Here is a 6367-nt window from a genome sequence, read left to right as displayed (position 1 = left end):
ACCTTCAGGATGGTCAGAGTTCAGTGAACCTGCCCAAATCCTGCAGTGGGAAGTTGTCTGCTAAGATCTGCAGCAAGCTTTTCTGTTCCACTATCCGGCCCTAAAGTCACAGATCATGTCTGCAGTCTTCTGGTTTTCATGAAGACTCATATAATTAAATTTGGTCATGAATATTTTGGAAAAACAAATCCACCCCTAATGAGCTAATGAAGTCTTGTCTACTAATAGTTCTGAAAGAGCTGCTAGCTGTGTTGTGAAATCAGTTTCAGCATTCCCAACGAGTTCTGATCCAGCTGTTGCATCGTTTATAGAAGAAACTAGTACAGACAAGCTCCGTGCTGACTGCAGAGTGAGACTCTGGTGTAGCACAAATGGTGACAGCTGCCATTATTTTTTTTTTTAGCTTCTGCACTCCCAAAGAAGCACACCAGCTCTGTTTCCATCCCAGCTATCTTCTAGAGGACAAGCAAGGAGGATGCCCATGAGTATAAATCATGGGATGCTTCTGATCTCTCCACACAGAGAAGTTGCAATTTCTCCTAGGGACCTGTTGAGGAAATGACAGAGTAGAACAGAAGCCCGTTAGGATGAATGATGATGGCACTTCTAAGTACAAGCACAACTATTGCTTATGAGCAGAGTAATTGGCTCTAACTATTGTTTACCAATTAAAAACATCTGCTCCTAGGCTGTGTTAAATCTTATTTTGGAGATAATTGAGTAAGAGGGATCAGTAAAAATGGTGTTCCCTGTGAAAGAGCACCATTGCTGTGTCCCTGCTGCCCTCAGCAGGGCTGGCAGTTGCTCATTCTGCAAATACAGGGACCCGCTCCTCTGTCTCTTCGCTGGAAGAGGTTCCCAAACCAATGGGGAAGAGGTGGATGGCTCAGGCTGGCTGCAGGTTCCAGCCTCACTGCATCCCAGGAGGCAGGAACCATTGACAGCATCAGTGAGCTTTTCTCCCCTTGCTGGAGGGAGTCCCATGAATGAGAGAAGGAGCATTCAATTCCCAACAAAATGTTCTGTATCTAAAAGCGTGGAGGAACCTCGGTAGGGGCTATTTTTCTCTACATCTTGAAAGAATTTGGAATATCTGGGAAAGTGGATTTAGTTTTTATTAAAATCATTCAGCAAAGCAAAGACAGAACGGACTCCAGTGTAGTTTCAGCTAGTCTCACCTGATATAAAACATCTGAGCAAATGTAATGTATTTAAAATACTGAACTCTACACTCTTCCACTCCCTCAAAAAAAAAAAAAAGCAAGGAACTCACAAAACCACACACACAAAGGCATAACTTGGAAAACTTTGTATTTTGTCCAGGCTTGGACCTGTAGTATTTTGCTTTTCGTCCAACTGACTTGGCTGTGTAGCTGTGATTGAAATGCTCCTGCTTACTCCTCCCATTGTCTTACTGTCCTTGCTGAAACTCCTGCTTATCTGAGCCAAGCTATCAGTAATGCTGTTCAGCTGTCTCATACCCTTGGTAGCTCTAAAGCATTTGAGCTGATCATGCAGCTGTGTGCATGACTTCTTTTCTAAGAGAGTGGATGCTTGGCATTTTTTGGGCAGTAACTCCTACGGGATGCCCAAAAACACACTGACTCATGGTGAGTTCAGCCCATGGAGCCCATCCTGCTGCCTGTGATTATGGTGAGGAAACAAACAGGGTGACAGCCCAGTGCATCACACATTTGGGCTGGGAACTGGGGCAGCAGCTGCGGATAGGAGGAGCATCAGAAATGAGCTATTTGTAGCTGCTGCCCCATCCATTTCCCCAAAGGGAAAGGTAAATCCAACTTTCAGAAATCAAAATGAGGCTTGCAAAGTGATTAGGGGTGGAAACAGTGGAATTTGAGCTCTTCCCTCTTCTTTTTCTATGAAAATAAAAGAGGTGCAACATGCTCACTGTGTAGCCTTTGCTAGAGATGATGGCAGTGCTGGGTGAGCTCTGCCGTGGGAATCCAGTCCCTGAGAGCTGGGCTGACCCGGCTGGGCTGCGATTTGCAGTGGTGACTCATTGCAGCCAGCGAGGTCACTGCTGATCCTCTGCCCCTTCTGCTTCTCTCCATCACACCTTACACATGGTATGTGGCACTGTCAGCTGGTTGCAGTGACTGCAGGCTCCTGTGTTCAGAGGAAGTGAACAAGCAGCCCGGTGGTTGTTAGTCCAGGACCCATACTGCCTGTCACTTTTCTGCCTTCAGTGTCCAGCAAGAAAGATATGGTTTCTGCAAGGCCTGGTACCAGCAAGTGTTCAGGCCCGTAGGGAGATAAACAAGGTCATCCTCAGAAATCTGCTGTGGTTTCTAATTTTATACAGTTGAAAATGCCCAGCAGGCAGCAAGATGTTCAGTTTCTGTCGGTAAGTAGGTCTTGGTTATTCATCAGAGTAAGTGTTTTCTGTATAAAGAATAGCTGCTGTGTCTCAGTGCTTCCTTCCATTGTCACAGCTCTTCCTTGAGCAGTGGAAAGGTTTTGGGTGGTTTAAATTACATTTACGGTAGTAATTAGGTTTAAACAACTTTGCAGTTCACTGATCTAAATATACATATACATAAACAGCACTAGATTTTTTCCTCCTCCTTTGCTCCCCCAAGCCTCCTCCAGCACAGCCTTCTGTTTGCCTTTTGCCTTTCTCCAGTGGCCACAAGCCTCAGGGCAAGGCAGGAAACTGCATACAAATAATCATTTGGGTTTTGGTGTTTGCAGTGTCTTGTTGTTTTTTTTTAACGGCCTCCATGTTTCACTTTCTCACAACTGAATTATTGTGCACCATTTAAATTTCTTTTTCCTTTGGACTTTTTATTTTTTAACATGAGTTTAAAAGCCATTTCTGTGCCCACTGTCTCTGCTTAGGATTCATCTGTTTGTGCTGTTTGCCTGCCACCAATGTCCTAATCCTCTGTTACAACTGCTTGGCGGAGTAAAGCAGATTATGTGCTCTGACACAGAGCTCGTGGCTCTCGTTTCCCTTTAAGCAGGGCCTGAGCCATCCTCACCGTGCAGAGCAGGGAGGGTCAAGGGGTGATGCTGCACATGTGCTTTACCTCCATCACTTGCTTGGTACAGGTACACCTGAGGGGAGCTGGGGTTTCTCTCCCATAGCATGACAAATTGAGCCTTGCCTTGCACTGAAGTGCTTCCTAGGGCTTGAGAGCTGCTGCTTCTTGCTGGCTGTTGAGCCAGGAGGTTCCAGTTGGGTCTTGCAGGGCAGAGCAGAGAGCCCATGTGCCTGCTACGCTGTGCTGTGCCCCAGGCCACCTCCTGGGTGCTGCCTCCATGGCAGGCTGGGAGCAAGCTGGGACCTGGATAATCTCACCGCCTTGGTGACTCCAGAAACTGTAATCTCTTAATCTTAATGGCTCCACGTGGTGAGTAGGCAATGCTGTTTGAGTATTTTCTTGATCTGTGATGGAGTGGAGGGGGTTCAAATTACTTTTGAGCTCTCCTAATATTCAGCACTCTTTAAAAACGAACCTTTCTACAGGAAGAAAGAATCAGATGAAAGGGGTTTGAGCTACATTCAGATTTTCCACTCTATTCCAGGTCGCAGTGTCTTTCTCTTGGATTTAATCTTCTTGCTAGCAAATTACTCTGGGGATGCCTGGCAAATGAAATGCTGCCTCAAGGTGATCACACCACTGCCACCGAGCTCTGCTGGGGCCATGTGCCTCTGCACTGGCTGTCTCTGGGATGGCAGAAAGAGCCTTTGGGTCTCCAGACACCACGTGCTTTGCCCAGCTGAAATTCCTCACTGTCTGAAAGTGTGGGGGTTATTTTACTCTCTCCTTTTTGGTCCTGAAATAAAATAAATAAGTCAGGCTTCCTGAGCAAGTCAAGACATGTTGGTTTGGCAGGATCCATAGATACCTTCAGAAATAACTCACGCACTAAAGCTGTGATGTTGGCAGTGCTGGGCTGGTAGCAGTGATTCATGTGAACAAAGCGACTGCTGGGAGCACTGGCATGCCTCTTTGTCTCCATGTTTGAGCAAGATGATCTCGTCCCTGTTGGCCTGGCTCATCTCTAATGACATCAGGAGGTCTCTTTCGGTGGATTGAGGCTCAAAACCAGTTGGAATATTTATGCTGATTGAGTCCATCCTCAGTTAGTGACTCATTGCACCGCTCTGTTCTATTCCTCCTTTTCTCACAAACTGGGAAATAAACTTGATGATTATTCCTCTGAAATGCCACAAGTAATCAGATGGGAGTGAATGTGCAAGGCTCTGAGTGGAGTACAGCAGTTACGTGCACCTCATTATCCAATTCTTTAATGCTTGCTTACTGCTTTATGAGAGTAATTAAATGTACTGCTAAAGAATTCTGTTTTCATGCTGAATCCTTTAATTTCTGCTTAACTTTGCAACGAGCCTGGCTGAATTATTGCTGTTGCTTTAGGAACCTGTGATGGTGCAGCTGGCTCATACCTGTGACTGTCTCAGTCTGTCTGAAAATCTAACAAAAAAATCAAAGCATCTGGCTGGAGTTAGCAAAGGAAATGGGACAAGAAGTAAAATGGCTGAGAGTTGAAAGAAAGGCAGTTATGAGCTGTTGTGTCCATCTATTTCCAGTCCTGGCAGCTTTTATGTAACTAAGAAGGAACAACCTGAAGCATGACTGCTTATTTTAGGGCAAGGTGTGCTTGGTGTGACGCCTTCTGGAGCCAAACGTGCTCGCAAATGTTTCTGGCTTTCTTGCTGCTTGATCTTTTGTCTCTCAAAAGCTGGGCCATCTGTGGGGTCACGTGGAATCATTGGAAGGGTCTCTTGATGATCACCACCTCCAAATCCTGACTCCATATGAGGAAATGTAAGAGTTAAACTGCATATTGAAGAGCACTGTCTGAGTGTTTTTCTTTATTCTGCTGGACATTCTCTCCTGAGTAGGTCTATTTTAATGTGTATACAGTGCCTTACATTTCTGTGAGGTGTAGCACTGCAACAACTCTTTGTCTCATGTACATGAATGAAGCAGGAGAACAGCTTTGAAGGCTTTTAGCACGTTAGAAAGGTCTTTAGTTTTGGACATATTCTGATAACATGCTGCCTGTGTATCATTCAGTGCTACTGTGAAGGCTCATGGATAGGCTCTCTTTCTAAGTGGGAATTTTGCAAGCTGAGACTCTTCCAGGCTGTTACATTCAGTTGTTTATCTTGGTTTGGGGCATATGTAGGGAAGCTATGTGGATAACCCAAGCTGTGAATCTGATCTCTTATGATACTCATTAGGAATGTAAGACAGAATGTAAATGTGAGGACTGTGGGACTGCTGGGGTAGCTCAGCTGTCCGGAATAATCCTCCCCTAAAATGAGTCTGTCTGACGGGGTGGGGGTGGATCTGAATTTGGGCAGTTGGGTTGTGTTACCTGTGGGACAAATAGGGTGCATGCTTGCAAGGTGGGGTTCCAGTGGCTAGACTAATGTCGTGGCGGGGAGAAGGGCTGTATTAATGGGTAGGAAGAAACTGAGATTGCTTCTTTGCATGCTTTCATGAGGGATTGTCTCCAAAATAGCTGTTGCTGCCCTTTTAAGCCACAGCAGGCAAAGCAGGCTGACCCATAGATCCAGTCTTACCAGAGCATCGGAAACAAGTGCAGTTATTACCTGTGCCATAGAAACTTTGCATGTCTTCATTAAGGAAACTTTAAACAAATGACTTATTTGTAACTTTGACTTCAGCATGGAGAATAATAAATGTTAAAGGAAAGGGAAGTTACACAAATACTATGAAAGGAGATTTGGTGGGGAGAACAGGAATGGTTAGAGAGAGGATAAGACCCATTAGGTACAGCAGAGAGATGAGCGGTGTGCTTGTTTTAACCCTTTGCTTGTTCCCATGCTGCTTGTTGTTGAGGTGTTCAAGAGGGATCTGGATCTTGCAGAATGCTTTCTGTAGGTGCCACGGGTTGGTGCTGCTCTTGCAACACCAGTGTCTTCCATAAAACTGTGATTTACTCAGTGCAAAACTATGGCATGGTATGCTGGATTTGCTTTTTTAATAAGTGCTCTCTTTCTTTTGTGGTTGTTGTTACTTGGTGTGCTTTGCTTTGCTGCCTCCCTTCCTCCCCATTCCCTGCCAGATACTTGCTTTTCCTTCTGTCTCCAGAGAATTAAAGTTTTGAGGAGCAAATACACCAACTCCTCCTCCTCAGCGCTGCCTGTGGGAGTTACTTTTTCCCAGGGCTGAGGCTCTGTGGTTATTGAGCGAGCCTTCGCTTGGGCGCAGCCTTGGGATAGCTCCTTGCTATTCTCTGATCGTGCCAGCTGCTGGACACTGACCTTGTGCCGCTGTGTTCCAGGCAGGGAGCTCAGCTCTGACACGGCTGCCTTGAAGTCCCAGGTGTTTTACAGTGACTCCATCCC

Source organism: Cyrtonyx montezumae, unplaced genomic scaffold, assembly GCF_038088225.1.
Source record: "Cyrtonyx montezumae isolate F1298 unplaced genomic scaffold, pur_monq_1.0 scaffold_9, whole genome shotgun sequence".
Classification (NCBI taxonomy): Eukaryota; Metazoa; Chordata; class Aves; order Galliformes; family Odontophoridae; genus Cyrtonyx; species Cyrtonyx montezumae.
Note: the sequence above shows the minus strand (reverse complement) of the source record.